Genomic DNA, 18,032 nt, shown 5'->3' with positions numbered 1-18,032 from the left:
GTTAATGGTTTCCTCTTGTCCGTGTCCTTGCATTCATTATGAGAAATCCTATCCTGTTGCGTTCCCTTAATGACTATACCTGACAGTATGGCACTCTGGTTAGTGCCATACATCTTCTTAAAGCTGTTGTAGCATCCTGCATTGTTATTGAGCTCAGGGATACAAGAAACAAAAAAAAAAAAAAATGCTTTGCGTTGGAAAAACTGAGCTAATTGTGTTCTTCCTGTGTTCATCTATTTTTGTCTTTTACAGCTGCACCTTCAGCTTCAAAATGGAAATTACTGGGGACACAAACCGAGGCAGAGATGGAGCAAATATAAGCACATAATGCCTCGACACTTCCTCTCGTCCCCGCGGGCGGCAGAATGAATTAATACAATATACCTTATGTTGCTTTGAAGCTTAAACTATATATTTCCACCTTAACAATCTGCCTCCTGCTCCCGTGGGACCCCTTGGTCACACAAGCCTCACAGTGTTACATAAATATGTTTCGTAATGAATATTCTAATGTTCCCGGCTTTGTTTTTTTTTTCATTCGACGGGGGGTCAGTGCTACCCATTTTTCAAAGAGAGGGAATTTAGTTAATTAGCTCTGGCCCTTTTTGTTACGCACTCATTAAAATTAATTCAAACTTTATTTTATTTGCATAACTCGTTAGGATTACACAAACACATACATACACACAAAGAATCAAAACTCATATTGTGGTTGATTAATAAGCGTCTCTGGGCAGGAAAAAAAAAAACAAATGAAAGGCTTCTCCTCTTTATTTGAAGATCTTGTGTGGGGGGAAAAATAAATAAATAAATAAAATGACGTGCTGTTTCGGGCACGGATCCAAGCCGGTTGTCACACAGGAGATAAATGCGCTTAGTCGCTTTTGCGTGTTGACAAAGACGGGCTGTGTCAACATTTTGTTTGTTATATGACAGTGACAGAACTCCCAAAGTTAATCTGGGCCATCTTGAATAATTGGGCTTTTCTCTGCTCCAAATATGCTGAGTCAGCGGGAAAAGGTGCACTCTCACCTGCAAAGAAAAAGGAGGAAAAATAAAGAGAATCCTTTAGGGGGGGGTCTCCTCTCTGAAAGTGCAGAAAAGCCCTCAGGCTGCAGCGCTCTTCAAAGAAAATTCCTTGATAAGGTTGCTAAAGAATCCATTATGGGTTCAGCGAACTGACAATGATTATACCTTATTGACAAATGAACATTCTTCAGCAGTAGATGTACCTGTGCTCATAAGGCATGCTGAAGATGTAGCCCTGACCTGACTAATGCTCACCCCACTCTGACCTCTCATTACAGTTTAGTCAAATACTAAGTGTCAGGCAGAAGAGTGTCGATCTAACAGAAAACTTTATCCCAGCGCAGGATTTGGGATGTACTTAAAAGGCTCTATAGGAGCTTAGAGCTGAGGTGAATTTCATTTTTCAAACCTTGTGATAAGGTTTAGGGTATACGGTCAGGGCTTCAAAGGTGCACCAAACAGGGGTAGATATTAACTTCACGGGTTGTTGGAGCGAACATAATTATGAGTTGAGCACACCTAAGCGAATTTACAAAGTGGTAAGTTTTACTCTAAATCCAGAGCTGTCCAGGTGTGACATTCTCGGGGTAAAAAGGTGTGAAAAGCACATCTGAAACAAATGGAAAAACTGATGTAATGGATTTATACGTTCATGTTTGGCACCCAGTGCAAATTACTTCTTGTACAAGTTTTAGTTTTTGAAAATATTTGCTGTTAAGACACCAAAATATCAACTACATGCATTGACATTTAAACCTACCTTACAGTGAGACTGACCTGACGTACCGGATGGTTTGTGGCACAGAACTATCTGGGAATGCTCTACCAATGACAGGTGATTGGATCTGTCACTGTCTATCATGAGCTAACTTCAGCCAATCAGATCAAACATAGAAGAGAGCGACCACCAGGAAATCCCAGTTGATAAATCAAACTCTTTTATCGAAGCCAGCAGACGAAAGAGCGATCTCGTCCATCGAACATATCCCTCCGTGTCTTTCATTGATTCCCTGAATGGAATATACTCTCTATGTTTGATACAACTGATGCTACAGTGGCTATGCTAACGTCTTCACGAGCTGATGTACGCCTACGCTCACAGGAAGCTAATGGGTTCAACACCCGTGTGTTCTGCCTCAAAGGCATAGTCAGCCCGGTCGCCCGGATCTGATGTTAGCAGTTAACATTTCTGCAGATCGCAGATACGTCCAAGGTTGACATATTCACCAAACGTGACATATCACGTCCACATCGTATGTTTGTTCTCTGACTTTCACGTCGGGAGGTGGCGACCAAAGCCCGCTATTTTTCACAGGAAGGCGGACCATCTCCGGCTGGTTTTGTGCCAACAAAACCGAGGCCTGCGGACATTTCTGTTTTTTCTGCAACCAAAACAGGTCAGATATTTTAAGCCAAGACATGATGTTTTCCTAACCCTGACAAAGTGGTTTTGATGTGTTGTGACGAGAGTGAAATAGAAAAGTGAAGCCAAACAAAGTAGCAACATAAAGAAATGTTCAGTTTGAATTCATCGGTGGTTTTGCAGGACTGCACTAAGCTAACATTTATTCTGGGGATTGGATTGGTGTAGTCTGAAGATGGATTTGCATTATTACATGATCACATGATCTCAATCTGGCTGCATAAAACTTGCAATTGTGCCTATTTCTGTTAGTATATGAACATTTTTCTGCACTGACCTGTTTCCAAACTGTTTTCCAAATGGTTCTGTGTAACAAACCATCCGACAGGTTGGTTTAATTTCACTTAAGATTAATGAAAACATAAACAGAAAGTAATTCAAATGCCAAATAGAGTTGTAGAAATTAATTATGTCAGTGTTTCCAGTTGCTTGTGATGTGGTTTTCATGCCAACTCTGGATTTAGAGAAAAAAAAAATGCAGCAATTGTAAATTCGCTTGTGTCGATCAGCTCAGAATAACATTCGCTCCAAGAACCCATGAAGTTAATATCAAGCCCTGTTTGGTGCACTTTCAAGCTCTAAGAAAAAAAGCTGCTCAGTAGATAACAGTTGTATTTATCTGGGTTTAGATTCCCGATGATGCTCTATGTAAAGCAAACATTTCAAGTGGTTTGGCTGTGGAGTCTTTCTCCACGTGTTTCCTCGTATTGGCTTGAATCCACACAGGTGCTGGGGCTGTTCTTGTTTGTGGAATACAACCGTATTTGTAACATTAAGCGGAGGAAAATAAATGGCCTTGCCTTTTCCGAGGTCAAATTATCCTCAGGAGCCACTGTTTACCATATCTATCCTTCCCTGCTCTGTCACAAAATGAGAAATACCTCTCCCAAAAGTGTCGCATTACAAATATCATTGTGAGCTAATGTCTTCTGCCTGCAGACAGAGCTGCGTATAGGAAAATGTAGGGCACGTCATGGAGGTTGGTGACTTTCCCCCCACCATCTCCTTCTCTAATGACTTTTTAAGTCACACTGAATGCTTTGAAATCACAGTTTCATTTCATTCCTTTGTGAAAATTAACCGAAAGAGAAATTACATGGCGTTATTGTTCTTACACAAACCTGCCTGAAGGTACGACGTCCTTCCCTTTCAATATGTTAAACTATCAAAATCAATCTATACTGTGATATTTTACGTTGATAGGGAAGTCTAACGTCTCGAAATACATTTTCCACCGCTGATGATGCAATTATTTATTTATTTTTTTTATATACATTTCATACACAATCGTCCAGATTCAGATCAATGATCAGAATCAAAGAGGCAATTACATTTATGGAACACCCGTTCCAATCAATGTCTGTGGCTGATTCATTACAAATTGAAAGAGTGTTGTTTATCTACTTGTCTGTGGTGACATGTGCAATATAATTGCGAGCCACTTCATGGGAGCTCTCCAAATCTTCCCAGACAGATGACATTTTTGTTGCTTCTGTTGGTCTGTGCCAATTTCTTTCATTCTCACTTAAAGCCTGCCTTTCTTTATTGCCTGACAGTTTATTGATGTTTTGCAACAGCTGCTATACATGTATTAATTCCGTGCCTGAAAGAATACCAGCGTATCCAGAAGAGTACCATTTTGCTTTGGAAATAATGAAAAAGATGCAGTGCAGGAGGGCCACATTCACAGTCCCGGCGTCACCTTAACACCAAGGATATTTGAAGGGCAATAATATCTGATTGTAAGTCATACCAGAGCTTTGTGATGTGCTACCTGTTCGTAATTATTTATATTGCAACTATACTGTGTCTACTACGTCGCTATATTCTGGAGGAAACCGTCTTAATAAATACAGTGCTGTTGTTTTATTTGAGTTTTCTTTCAGAGAAGCCAAGGGAGATCACGACACAAATATTGTTTGTGTTTTCGAGGCCGGCAGAAAAACTCCCTGGAGTTAATTTACCTCGAGTACCAGCCAACCCCTACTGTGGTGACTCAACTTTACCATCATACAGATTAGGCTCGGAGAGAGACTGGGCTATAAAAAAAAAAAAAGAAAAACCTGCTCTCCTTGTGAGTGTAACCTATTGGTGAAAGAAAACAATTTATGAGGCAGACTTAGAGTTCAACACAAGAGGGATGCTGAGGTGGAAACATATTTATTTTGGACTCGGATTCATGTACGCCAAGTGTTGGCAAAGGAATGTTACCCTGGGCGTGAGCGAGGGCCAAACACATATCACAATTTGGCTAGTGGGTGTTCTATTGAATTGGTGTTTAAATAGCAGCTGTTGGGAAACGGTTCTGATTGCCGTCATCAAGCGACAATTACCGAACCTGGACTGCACACACTCCAGTCCGGGGCATCTGTGTAGCTCTTTGTCCCACTAATTTAATTGACCCTTAAAGGTACAATGTGCATGATTAAGGCCAATCTATTGGCAAAAAAAAAAAAAAAAAATGACTGTAATATTCACGATTGTGTTTTTGTTAGTGTATAATCAACCAAAACTTTTGTTTCGTTACCTTTTCGACTGAGCTCTTTATAACTGTAGAAGGAGCGGGTCTTCTTCCACTGAGTACCAAAGTACCCCAGTGGTTTTTGCATGTTTAGCATCCACCACAGGCAAACCTGAGACAAGGGGAGTTCAGTCGGTTGTAGAAGCCCCTTAATCATTCACACTGGAACACCTTTAAAATGCCTGGCTGATCTTAGTTTTTGCTTTTTCTTTCAGGAACGATTTGTGATTAATTGCGCCACAGTCGGCACCACAAAACCTCTCAGGATGAAGGATGATATAGTTATTGACTTTGCACCTGAACCCTTTTTAACCATGATCAAGCAATCATATGACAAATGTTTGTATGGTTGTGTGTGTTATAGAAGGCACTGTCAAAGTATCTTGCCTCTTGCATCTTAATATTACTGTTCTTTGGAGGAAAGTTAAAGGGAAATCAAGTGTTTTCAGTGGTAGCCTCCATGTTTCTCCAGACTGGCCGATGAACACCACGTGTCTTGTGTTCTCCTCCGAAATCAGGATGTATAGAACAGTCCATTGATTTATGTGTAGAGTAAAAGATGTCTGTTTCTCGCAAACTGTCAGACCGCAACATACAAAGTGATAACGGTGAGCTGACAGCATCCCAAGGCTATCCCTTAACATCTTGAGAGGGATTTACAGCATTGCATATCACAGAGATGGAGAAGTGCCCCATGGTAAAAGCATCTGTTTCATTATTAAATGAGATATACTGTAAAAAGACATGAAACCTACTCAGACACAACGACTGCTGGGAATAAGCTCAGCTATAGAAGATCAGAAAAGAAACTCTTCAAATGTAAGGACTAAAGTTATTGTAAAGAAACACAATTTACTGTACAGGCAGGGTGCTATATCTTATGCCCAGTGTCAGAGGCAGAAAGCAGGATATTTGTATTCTAACTGCTTGTAACTGAACCCTTTCCCTCCATTACCCACTGTGGGTCGCCCTCACATGGGTCATTTATCACACAAAACCCAATAGTGTCCCTATTTTAAATTAGACCACTTTGACTAATGGCAGCGCGGCAAATGTAACATTCTGCCTATTGATACACAGGAAGGAGAAATGCATGTAATGATCCAGAAATCTCCCCTTTCTCAGAGAACACCCACAAATATTCTCAAATTTCCCCCCAAAGTTCAATTTGAAACTTTATGCCCAGTTTGTGCCACATAAGCCATACTAAATGTCTTGTCAAATGGAAGTTGACTTTTCATGCAATGAAGGGAAATGGCCATTTGGAACAAAGTCCCGTTATTGGAGGTAATATTAAAAGCAATCCATTCTAATCTGTGTGATAAGAGGTCTGTGGCATTTTTCAAAAGCCCACTGCATGAGGACCAATAAAGAGGAAGCACTTGGATATATTGCAGAATCAATATCATATTTAAAGTGCTCATACAAATTCTGTGCCTTGTATTGTTTTATATTAACAGCCAGGAGCTAGCAGATAAAGTTATATCACCCGTGGTTGACCCGATTATTTCTACTAGCAATAAAAATCTGCCGTTGTTTAGCTTATTCCCAACATGGATAACAGAAATGTAAGTTTGGGGGCAAAACACACATTATTCAGGCTTAAATCTGACTGCTGGGTGGGTGAAAATATAGACTGTAATAACAACAAGGCTGCAAAATAAAACACGTTTGTGTTGCGTTTACAGGACATGCAGTGTAATATTTAAGGATGTTTTAGATAGATCACAAGAGATGTGCTGTGCTGTGGTGGAAAAGAGGCCACAGATTGTGTGAGAAAAAATGGATTGAACTGCTTCTTGGAAAACACAAGGACATCTGGCGCGTAGCAGCTGAGCAACAGTTGATTTTCACCTTATTACACATGGTGAGAGCTGGCGAAAACATTTTAATTCTCAACTCGTCAAATATGGCAGCTTGGGCAGTGGCCTTCAGCTTCAAATAGTGACATTTTATCTACCTACCTAGCATCCATTTTGCACTCGACGGGCTCTGTGGTCAAGTTAGCAATAATATGTAATATGCAACATCCAGTTAGAATTAGAGTATAAGTAGAGCTGGCTGACAAACAGTTCACATATTATGACTTTTGGATTGTTATTTGCTTGCACTTTGGTTCACTTTAAGCACCAAAACTAGGTTTAGGCACCAAATCTACTTGGTTAGGTTTAGGAACTGAAACGTCTTGGTTAGTGTTAAGTCTCTGAAACTACTTGTTAGGTTTAGGAACCAAAATGTCTTGGTTAGGGTTAGGCAACAACACATCTTGGTTAGGTTTAGACTCCAAATCAACATGATGACGTTATAGAATAGATCATATTTCTGGATATTTTCAGTCGTATAGCTCAGGTTGTAAGTCTTACGTAACATAAATCACTCTTGGTAAATGGTATACCAACCTCAGTCTTTGGAAGGGAAGTCCAATGCATGACTCATCCAACCATCCCACCAAAATGACATAAAACCTAAAAACAAATCACTCTGGACTCCAGACACAAACCCGTATCCCTGCAGAGAAAGTCTTCTGTATGATCCAACCTCGACCACCCCTGACTCAGACTTTATACTGCTGCACTTGAGGGATTCTTTAAGATCTGAAGCTAGAGGGTTAACTACAGCGGCAAACTTACAAGGCTAGGGCCACTGATGCGCTGGGAGTGAGAATGGGCCGGATTTGGAAAGATTTCGAGCTGTTCTGCTTCTGTGAAATAAAACCAAATCACCTTTGTTCCGTTCGACCTTATGTTATAAATTATATTTCACGCATTTTAGAAAGAGATTTTTTTATCTTTTTCGCAGATGACGTCTTCTTTTTTAGTCGCAAAGTTAGCCGAGAAGAAACCACTGTCAGTTCCCTTGTCTTACTACCCAGTAAACTTATTTAACCTTCATCCTCTTTGATCATGTTCTTTTCACAGGAGGAGGCCTTGGTGGCTTCTCTGACCGCGCTGCACAGCGGACTAATGATTAGAACTTCTTTAAATAACGTTAGAAATCCCCCTGCTTATTATTTCTCCCCTCTGTTCTTCCATTCTATAATGACAAATCTTAGACCTTCAGAGTGTACACAATTATTATTCCTTTTTTCTTCCCCTACCCATGGAGACATTTCCTGGGTTGTTTGATGAGCGAATCCTCTGTGGTCTTTCTCCATTGTACCTCTAAAATAAAGCACAATTTAAATTAGGTTCTGCTTAGTCTCTCATGTCTTGCACAGTATATTTTCCCCTCCCACTTCAAGGAGGTACAGTTTCTAGTTCAGAGAATGTACTCTGCCAATACCTACAGTTTGTTTTTTTCCCTCTAATCTTCCCGCGTAAGTCTAATCTGAGCCCTTTGAGCCCGATGAGCTTCACTAACTTTTTCTTCATGGTTAGTTGTTTTTCCAGACAGTTGCTGATAGGGGTCACGCACACAGGTTGTTTTTTTTGTTTTTTTTTGTGTTTTTTTAAGGGCCTGGCTGCATGTGCCTTCCGGAATACATTCTGAAAAATGAGCACTTGTTTAAGACACAAACACATTTTGTCCTGCAATCACGACGAGAACAGAATAGATCACGAAAAGCGCAAAATGAATGTCTTATGGTGGATTTCTCACCCTGACATGGAGAATAAAAGGCTCACTTGCATCCCAGAGCGAGAGCTGTGTATCGGCAAAGTGGATGTTTTCTGGGGGTAGTTAGAGCTGAGATCATAGTTATAATGTCAAAACTAGGCATCAAAAGTTCCAGCGCCCGCAATTTCAAAGGGAACAAGTTCATTTGAGGAGTGTTTTTGACGGTTCTGCGTATCACTTTTTATTTTAGAACCAGACATATGAAAAAGATGTTCGGTTTAGCATGTGACATAGACAGCTATTTTCTCTTCTCCCCGAGCACACATTTGCAACTTCATGCTGTTCAGTCCATCAAGATTTTTTTTTTATTTTTTTTTTATTTTGTACTTCTCTCAGTTCTGTGAAGTTTTTGGGTCTTCTTTCAAGTTAAGGGAGTCGTATTTTGGGAAGTTGTGGTTTTTCTCAGATGTGTGTGTGTGTGTGTGTGTGTGTGTGTGTGTGTGTGTGCCGTGTTTTGTCCACGGATCTATAAGCATGTCCCTTCCATATCTCCTTTTCACAGACAAGGTCTCTGTGGAAGACAGATCTCCTCCTTCCCTCTGCGCCTCCCCAAACTGTCGTCTAGTCTTTCCAATTTTCCTCCCTAAAGGCCAACAAGCACACATTTCACACATCTGTGAGAGACCCAGCTCGTTTTTCCCCTCCCTCGCCTTCCGTGCTCTTAATTTACACAGCCCATCTTCCTTTAACATCTCCCCTTTTATTTATTTTTATCTAACATGAGCAGAATCTGTCCACGAAGTACATATGTCGTCACATTACATGAAGCATTTTCCTGTTTTGGTGCACACCATGCATGGGTTTGGATTTCTTTTTCCTCCTTATCACACCTGCAGTCGCTGTAAAGACGTCACCCGGCTGGTTTTCTGCATGACGCCGTATTTTCAGCTTGCTGCACTTGAAAGTTTGAAAGCACATCACTGTGTTCAAAAAGTAATGGTGTCAGAAAGGTTTTCTCCAGAGGGCTGAGTTGCAAATAGAGCAAATCCGTACACTTAAAAGCCCTGCCAACAGTTTTTGGGGGGAGTTTTTTTGAAATAATGTTGCATGTTAAAAGACCAGCGTGAGTGAAGACGCCGCCGCCAGATGTGAGTGCAGCCGGGGGAAAAAAAAAAAAGTGTGAGGTTAGATTCCTCGAGTTTACCATACGCTCAGTGAGTCGGGGGAGGCGACGTGTGATGTGACTGCCCGAGCAGGCCCAGTCGAAACGGGAGGGAAAACACGTCAAGGGTCAGTTGGCAGGGGTACGTTAATCATATGCGACTGGCCAGGTAGCATGATGGGAAACAAATTGACCGTCATCTCTCACCAGAGGACTCAGCGACACGAGAGCAGCCAGGCTCTGGCCCTTACACCAGAGTCCTCGCGAGCCTCACATCCTGGCTACAGAAGCAAGCGTGACATGAGTGACTGTACACAGGGAAGTGGACGTTGATGAATGGCCGGGGAAATGTTCCCTTCCACAAAAATGCAGAGGACATCATTATCCGGAGCCTGGCGACATTGCTGCAGATAGGGAGACGGTCAAATGGGAAGTCAAAACACAACTTCATTTCCTGTTAATTACTGAGCGCCAACGCCAAACTTAACGCTCCACATCAGAGTCATCATCTTTAATAAATATCTATACATTAAACGCTTCTGTTTAGTCATCAGTTGCTGCGGTACTTGTGATTTATTTTGTGTCATTCTCTGATACATGAAGCTTCTCAGACAGTATTAACACTCAGTCAAGGTAATGTGATTCAGCTTGGGGACAGAAAACTGTAGAATACAAGAGCAGGACGAGAATATAAAGACAAGCATGTGGAAAAAATTAAAATATGAGTCGATGCAAATGTTTCCGATACATTAACTGTAATAACAGGAAATTACACGCGGCTCACATTTCTTTAACTTCAGCTCTACAAACACAGTGAATGCGCCGCTGCTCAGGAGATGGAGATAATCTCTCCGGATGAATATAGAGAGGTTATTCTGAGCCACACATCTGGATCAACTAAGTCCCTGGATCAGGTTTCCACAGTGGCAAATCAGGGGTAAATTAACCTTGACTTCCCATAATCTGAGCCTGAGTTAACTGCAATACAAATCACACAATCCTTTATCCTAATCCTTAGCTAATAAGGTACGATATTCAGCTCCTGAGATAACGTGCATGATCTTCATTTACTGACGAGCGGTATCAGGCATTATATTTTACATGTCACTGCCATTGTGTCTCCTCTTCTACATTCCTGTGATCACTACTTGCCAAGTAACTTTCAGCTTTTTTTTTTAAAGTTAGAGCAAGTATTTCTGCTACCACAAAGAAAAAAAAAAAAAATCACCTGAATCTTTAAATTTACGCACCAGTGGTCAAAAATGAAAAGGCACTGAGCTCGTTGCTAACTTGAAGTTGTTGTGTGGTCCTCACAGCTGCCGCAGGGTAAATTACAATGTGCAGTTAGGATGTAAAACACGCAGTCACTTTCATGGCTCGCTATGTGGAACAAGTGAACAGTTTGCTTCGTCAGCAGAAAAGTTCCCAGGGGTGGAACTCTGCAGAGTCAGAATTTGTGACTGTATTAAAGCACAATATGCAGCAGGTAATATCAGGTGCAGGCTCGTCAGATTAAGCTGTAAATTGCAGGAAATCGATTGGTCTTTTAGCGCAGGGCTATCTCTGGAAAGAACGACACTCATTAATGTTTTTATGACGCTGTAAAAGATCTGTTTACACCAGTGTGTTTTTTTTGTTGTAAACACAGCTGTAAAACAGGCCTGTATTTTTAATTATGATCTGCGTGCAAACATACAAAACACTGATATTTCTTTAATCACCAAAAAACTCCTCAATTATACATGTGGATTTAGCACAGATTTGCAGTGTAAGGGCCAAAAAAAAGAAAAGAAACCGGAGGCGCTTTTCTAAAACGGTGACGAAGCACATTTTGCAAAACATTCCCACGTATTTAAATCAATGCAACGTTATGTTTCGAGACAGTAATGCAAGCGACATTTAGACGGATTTGAATGCAGAGGGAGCCGCCGTGAATGAGTCATGAGTTAATGGCAGCAGTATTGAGTGAACTTGACCCACACAACGTCGTTGTGTTCTCTCAATTACAGCACGTAACAAAACATGAACCCAACATTTAACAAACACAACTACAGCCTCCTGAGCTGCATTTTGTCTGTATTGCAGAGAGATAAATGGTCGATTAGGCCAGTACTATATGGATTAAGCTAGTGGAACAAATACTAGTTCGGTCCCCTGAAAGACATTTTACAGTTCTGAATTTCTGCATATTTGAAACACTTTCAATACCCATGACTGGCACTATGGATACACAGCTACCAACTGCGCTTCTTGAACAACGAGGCTGCCAGACGGGCCGAGCACAGCTTGAGTCACACCAGCAGATATGTTTAAGGGCATCTGGGGATATGTTCAGCCATTTTTGCAGTGACAGATCCTTGTGTTGTTTCATGGGAGACCTGTGGATATTTCGAGCTGTTAATGTTGTTTGAAAAGCAGGTGCTTTTTTAAGGAGACACGCAGATATCTGTGGTGACCAAAATCAGATATTATTCACGGGGAAGTCAGACCATCTCCACCCGTGATCCTGGCACCCAAAACGAGTCTGCCAAGCCAAACCCTGACCGCTTTTCTAAACCTAACCAAGTGTTTTTTTTGTGCCTAAACCAGTGTAAAGTTGCAACATAAAGAAACTTTGAGTGCAGAAACATACTTAGACAACTCTAAGGCTGTAACGTGGGCTGCTGGACTTGTTTCAAACCATAATAACAGCGTTGCAACACAACATGAAGAAATTGCAGAAACACACAGTGTCAACATGTATTCTGGTGACTGGGCTGGTTACTGAGAGGTAACTTTCAGTTTCTCTGGTGACTCTTTTAAAGGTCCAGTTAAGGAACAATACACAAAGCTAAAATGTCCTTTAGATGCTTTCACTAACAGGACGAAAATAAAGATTTCAACATCATATACTGCAGATTTGTGATAGCTATTGATTTGTCCCGCCGGAGATTTCTGTCTTGTTGTTTTCTTTCGACGTGACTTTCTTCCACGCATGCAGCCCCGGCCTTCTCCCAGTCAATTCCGGAAAACTTTTTAATTCCATTAAGTGTGTCTCTCAGCTAAAGGGCTTGACAATCAATAGTCAACCAGACCGTGAAAGTGACCAGACTTGTTCGAATAAATATGATCTTACTGGTGATACTTTTAATTCATTCTCTGGAAGGTTTCCTTTGTTTTCAAAAGCCCCACTGCGTGTCGGCCGGTGCTAGCTGCCTGTCAATGTCTGACTATGCCGGCAGATTCAGGCTTGGAGGCATTGTAGCATGATCCATAGCGTGACTGGGGTCAACCTGAGGGAGACAGGTGTCAGGGGGACCAACAGGTCCCATGTGGATAGAGGTTCACCACTAATGCCCCGAGGGCTCCTTTGTGAGAAGCGACAGGAAGGGAAAGAGGCGGGCTGAATACTGATGATGTCAGCTCGCATGTACAGACTGTGTTGAGAGCGGCAGGTGGTCAGGGAAAAAAAAAAAAAAGAGGACACGCAACATATCTCTAAGAACTGGAAATCTATCGGAAAAAAAATTGGTGCACGACTTGCATCATTTTAAACAAAGATTAAATACATCAAATGGTGACTTGCTGAAACCTGAGAGACTCTTTTTTAATTAGAGCAGGCATGTAGGGAGAATATAATTTGGGTGCTTATCAGCTCAATGCAGCTGGATACAGCAAATTTATCACAGTTGCTCACATCTCCTTGATAAGGTGTTCCTCCTCGGCCTGGTGTATATTGAAATGAGACACTGAGTGAATCCCCAGTAAGCTGTCTGACAGATTGTTGTTGCCAGCGGAGTGAAACAAGCGACTCGCGCTTCATTCTTCACACCCCTTCGCTCATACTACTCCCAAGAATGCCCCTTTATTCTCCACTTTCCTGTGTCAAGAACTTGTTTCATCCCATCAGGAAATACTGGATTAGCTTCGAGATGATTTTTTGATGATTTGTGCCGGTGACATTGAGTAAGCTCTCTGTGGGGCGGCGCGAAACTGAGAGGGAAGGCTGTCTAACCGGAAGGTCATGGGTTGGATCTCTGTAAGAGCCAATGTGTCATTTGGTGGGAAAAAAAAAAAAAAGTGTCCTCAAGCAGCACGGTGAGCCCACAGGCTCCACTAGGTAGGGTGAAGGTGGGAGTGATTTCAGGGAGGCTTAAGCCGAGCAGATAGGATTTTTTAGTTCTCCGGAAATCTTTCCAAAAGGTAAAAAAGTGCTCTGGAGGCAGAAATGTTCTTTCTGGTTAAATCGAAAACTACTACTGTGAGTAAAGCTGCTCGTGTCGACTGTGTTTGAGTAACATCGAATCAAGAGGAGGAAGACGGCGCTGTGCATCCAGTCAGCATGTTGCTCATTAACCAACATGGAAATCATCATGAAGAGAAATGTTTACTTTGCCAACTGACAGGATGTCTTCTCAAAACATTATTAGCTCTGTAATTAATGTAATCCGAAAAACATTTTTTTTTATTTTTATTTAACACAAGCTGCAGTTTCTATCCTGAATACAATCCACATTAATTCTTCCAAAGCCTTATTATCATCCTTTGATATTCTTTATGATTTAGTTGTCCATAATTTAAAGTAAACATTAATTTGTGTTCAGTCTGTACGGTGAAGGAACCCAGAGTCATTTTGACCCCAATATATAATAACTAAAATAAACCCCAAAGTCACTCAAACTTAAGTACTTTTTTAATCTGTGTCTGCAGCATCTGTGTCCGTCCCCTTCAGAATGACTGACAGAGTGGCTGTAATACTTTAAATTAGGACCCATGGCAAACACAGACTCACTAAGTAGTTTTCTCGAGTAAAAAATTTAAAAAATAAATAAAAAAACAACATAAGCAGGATTAGCTGATTTTGAATGGGGTCCCCACAAGACCCCCAATACTCAGGGGCTTTTAAAAATAACTAATTCAAAGAGAAAACAATAATATGAAGTCGTTAGGAACAAAACAGCTGACAAAGTCATGAGAAACTGAAATGATTGAAAAAATAAAGCACCACTGGAATATGACAACATGTATTTGTTCTGCAGGTGCACCCCGAATGGTTCTTAATTGAAAAACTGTGTGCAGATCAAGCACTGTGATTTGATAGGCCAAAGTGAACCGGGAGGTCTGCCAGAAAATCATTCACAGACAGATATCAGTTGTAATTTTAGGATTTGCATGTGTTTTCTCTTCCAAATGTGTTTCGGGGTAAAATGTGTGAAAGCTGTATGATTGTGTGTTCACTGTTTCGTGCCCAATCTGACATCTATCTCAGAGATGTCAACGTGTTTCGAGATCCCCGGTCGTCAGAAGCATCAGATTCTACTGTCGCCACCTGTGTACACACGGTGTAAGTGTAATGTTGATAGACTTCCTTTGTGTATACACAGGTGGCGTAGCATTGAGCAGCATGTTAGCGGCAGCAGCAGCTTCAGCGCTCCGTCTGTGCCTACACATGATGCCTTCAGGCCCATTATTGCATCTGAAAAACCCTCATTCTGGCAGCGCTACACAGTTAGATTGTCTAAAATAGATCCCTCGTTTGATCCATCAGATGGACGACTGAAGAATGTGGCTGAAATACAACACACCGCGGCCAAGGAGAGATGCCTTTGTAGAGCAACTACATTGTAAGAAAAAAAAAAAATGTGGGACAAAGGCTACATTCCAGGATTCTTCAGTTCAGTCGCAGCTAACACAAGGCCTCAGCAATCCGAGTTATATAATCAAGGTGCTGCCTTCGTCCTGGTGGTTTTGTGAAGACCACTCCACATTTCAACATGTTCCAAGATGGTCACCTCCCCTGCTCACCTTGTGGTCATATCTTTTTTTAACCACCTGAATTAAGTATTTTTGAGGTACTTTGCAGTGTTTCTTTTGGAAAAGGAGCAAGATTCAAGGAAACAGTGTATAGTTCCTTTAACATAAATTCAATTCATAGTTTTAAAGGTTCAGTGTGGAGGATTTTGAGAGTCTATTGATGGGTAAGTAGTATAAATATTAATAATTATGTTTTCATTAGTGTATAATCATCTGAAACCAAGAACCTTTGTGCTTTTTGTTACCTTACTATGAGCCTTTTGTATCTACAGAGGGAGCAGGTCCTCTTTCATGGAGTCCACCATGTTTCTACAGTATTAGTTTTTTGGGGCCACCATGGGGGAGGGTGAGACGAGGGATATTCAGTTGGTTACAATCTGCAATCACACCACGAGATGCCACTAAATCCGACAAGCTGGCAAGAATCATCACCGTCTTAAGTTCCTAATACTGCAGACTCGTGGCAACAGCAGGCGGTAGCACCTTCAAATATCATTACATGTATGCGTTCTAACTGCTTTTTTAGCTGAAATCGTATCGCTGAGGGCAGAAAAAAATACATCGGCATTGGCGAAGACAGCGCAGGTTTGGATGAAGAGAGCAGCGGACTTTGAGATGATCGCTGCCCGCGGCATCGTTCGACTATCCGACATCGCCCCAGGGACGGCGAGGACGAGAGTCGGGGAAAGAGTCATGCTAATCCAGCTTGGATTTCAGGAGGCTCCTGGCTAATGTCTGGTTTAAGGATGAAGAAGTGAATGAAATGGGACCGCATCATTACAGAGACCTGTTTCCACCACCACATCCCCGATCAGACTGCTGCACTTGACAGGCAGACTGGATTTTGAGGTTACAGAGCACAAAGAGAAGAGAGGTGGACTTTGTGTTCACGTCATCGATGCTTGGAGCTCAAACGCGGTCAGAGCTGATGGACAGTGTTTGCTTTATGTTGAATTCTTTCACCATGTTGTCTCTGTTTACATTCACCCAGACACAACCTAAGATATGCACCACACAGGAGTATTCCCTCGGTGTATAAATGTTTATGTACATCCAGTATATGTATGTATGTTTATAGCCTTATCACTGTGTGTAGAGCATGAAGGACTTACCAACTATCATTTCATTATGCAACCCTGGGTTGTATAATGAATAAATCATCTTGCACTTTAACCTTGATAACTATGAAGCTGATGTGAGTGCTTTTTCACCACTCAGTGTTCTGCCCTTGCGATGCAAATCACAGGACATTCGACTCCCTCGGCTCAGCAAGGATATCAAAAGAATGTACAGAATTAACCACGGATGAGTGATGTCATACAAACTGTAGCTAGCAACATAACTACACCACATGCAGAATTCAAAATATGCAGTATATATTCTTGTTAGGGTGGAGAAGCAGCGCGCATCGCGCATCCCTGGCAGGAAGCAGGGCTGGAACCGTTCCAGCAGCAACGTGTATTTTAGCCAACTTAAAATAACTCCTGCCTAAAATATACATATACCGGTTTACATGTACGCTACGTTTTTAACATTTTTGGTGTTTTAAGTTGCCATTAAAGAGCTCTTTCCTTCGGCACTAGGTGGCTAAAATACGTCTTGCTGCTGGTTCAGTTTTGCGGTGCTGCTTCTCCACTCCGCCGGCGAGATGAAGGTCATCTACCCAGGTGACTGACGAGGAATGAGTACATCATTGACACCAAAAGACCCAAATTATCACTTGAAGTTAGTTTCATCAGAAATGTACTGCTAAGGCAGGGCTACCCCTGCAGTTTAACCACTGTACTAGATATATGTTTTCACCGTAATGTGTGTAAAGTGGCAATCGAGGTGAGTCTGAAAGACAGACATGTTAATGCAACCAGTGGAAAGCTTGTTGGAAGTCACAGTATCCTCTGAGAAATGCTGGGTATTTGAACATGTTCAAGTCCAGCACCATGTTATCATTGCTATTTCATTTTCCATTACAATTTCACATTATGCTTGCTTGTTATTTATTAACTCTTGGGTACGGCAGTGCCACTAGTAGTGGCAGCTTGAGCCAAGTTACACTGTGATCCCCGCCGGCAAGTGTGAAATAACTCTGAAATATCCTCTCAGAGGGGAAGGTGAGGGGAATGAAAAAGATGGCACCTACAACTCTTTTTCAGCTCTCTGGATGAGCTGGATGTTGACTGCAAGATGGATGGCTGAAGTCGAAAAAGGGAGTTCATTTGAATTTCTGCTGTGTGTAATCTCTCCGTTGAAAGCACCTTTTTGGAGTGAGTTTGTACATTTATTAAAATGTGACATTCACAAATGAGACACAGCACATGAATATGTGTCGGTATATTATATTTAACCACATGGCTTGAAGTTTTGAAATTCACTAAAATTATAGTTTATAATCTGATTAATAGGTATACTTAGACCAGTTTCACCACAGATCTTTGCAGGAGTTCATATTTCTGGATTTAATGTGATTGTGCAAGTTTTCAGTAGGACCTCATACCTAAACATGACAGTGTGGACTTCTCTAAAAATTCCTTTTGAAACAATCCATTTAACAG

General features: G+C 41.4%; 1 long non-coding RNA gene across 1 annotated transcript in view; it reads right to left on the bottom strand.

The window, feature by feature from the left end:
• Nucleotides 1-744: 744 nt before the first annotated feature.
• Nucleotides 745-18,032, bottom strand: part of LOC119008771 — a 470,444-nt gene continuing 453,156 nt past the window's right edge. Inside the window, exon 4 of the long non-coding RNA XR_005071533.1 lies at nt 745-1,032. This is a non-coding gene — a long non-coding RNA (uncharacterized LOC119008771). The remainder of the gene's footprint in view (nt 1,033-18,032) is intronic.

This window comes from Acanthopagrus latus, chromosome 19 (assembly GCF_904848185.1).
Source record: "Acanthopagrus latus isolate v.2019 chromosome 19, fAcaLat1.1, whole genome shotgun sequence".
Lineage (NCBI taxonomy): Eukaryota > Metazoa > Chordata > Actinopteri > Spariformes > Sparidae > Acanthopagrus > Acanthopagrus latus.
This window is presented reverse-complemented; position numbering and strand designations above follow the sequence as displayed.